Source organism: Aplysia californica, unplaced genomic scaffold (genome assembly GCF_000002075.1).
Source record: "Aplysia californica isolate F4 #8 unplaced genomic scaffold, AplCal3.0 scaffold00078, whole genome shotgun sequence".
Lineage (NCBI taxonomy): Eukaryota > Metazoa > Mollusca > Gastropoda > Aplysiida > Aplysiidae > Aplysia > Aplysia californica.
This window is the reverse complement of record NW_004797348.1, coordinates 304,478-305,571: the sequence shown is the minus strand read 5'-3', so window position 1 is coordinate 305,571 and position 1,094 is coordinate 304,478. Positions and strand designations below refer to the sequence as shown.

The 1,094-nt window shown below is 42.0% G+C and overlaps 1 protein-coding gene across 1 annotated transcript in view; it reads left to right on the top strand.

Moving 5' to 3' along the window:
- Positions 1 to 261: 261 nt before the first annotated feature.
- Positions 262 to 1,094, top strand: part of LOC101862859 — a gene marked incomplete in the record, with an annotated part of 35,104 nt that continues 34,271 nt past the window's right edge. Inside the window, 1 exon segment of the mRNA XM_013080197.2 lies at positions 262 to 961.

Here is a 1,094-nt window from a genome sequence, read left to right as displayed (position 1 = left end):
GAGAGAGAGAGAGAGAGAGAGAGATACATATAAGAGGATGAGGATTGGGGTTGTTTTCGTTATTTTGTACGTGCAACAAACTGTCTTCCAAGTGGACAACAAGTCGAAGGTCGACGCGGGGAAGGAGTTGTTACTGACGACAAGAGTTGGTGAGCACACAGGTATCATTAGCTGTATAACCCAGTCCACATCCAGGCGATCGATACCTAGCCCATATAGACGAGAAACACCTGGCGCCCCTTTGCAGTAGCAGCCGCCGATAGGACAATATATTATAATCTCACTGTGTGTTGACGCCGAACTTCAGGCAAGGGAAACAGGCAGGGGGCATTTTCCCCCCATAAGGCCTGGTGACGAGGGATACACGGTGTTTTACATACTACATGATACATACGCAGTGAGAGGTACACAGTGTTTTACATACTATTTATACATACGCAGTGAGAGGTACACAGTGTTTTACATTCTACATGCATACGCAGTGAGAATACAGTGTTTTACAGAATATACATACTCGGTGAGAGGTACACTCTTTAACATACTACATCCTACATACACAGTGAGAGGTACACCGTGTGAGTGTGTTCGCGTCCAAGCAAGCGTAGCGTAAACTCGTGAGTTTGGAGAACAAAATTATAACAAACGCAGATGTGACAGTGGACACTTCGTATGTTTGTTTTCAGAAGAACTTCAAGAAGAAACGGTTGGTGTTTTCCTCTTTCTTTCATAGAGAGAAAAACCGTGTGAGTGAAGTAATCAAAGTGTGAACAAATGTGCAGCGCTATATCGTTCCATATTATTACCTGCGGGTCTACGCGTCATAATAATAATTATTACTCAATTTACTACGGATTGTACGTGCTGTTTTCATCACGAGTCCTTCTGCGCTGAAATTTTCGGAGAGGACACACGGTCTGTTGCATAGAGCTCTCCATGCTATACACGTATTTCTGGTTGTTCTGTAAGTTTTCCGTTTCGTTTTGTTATTATTTCTTTGTTCATTAAAATTTTATTCGGAACCATTTAAAGTTACTGAGTTACCTGTGAGAATGTGTGTTGAGTACATGCGATTTATGTAGGCTTCATAATATAAT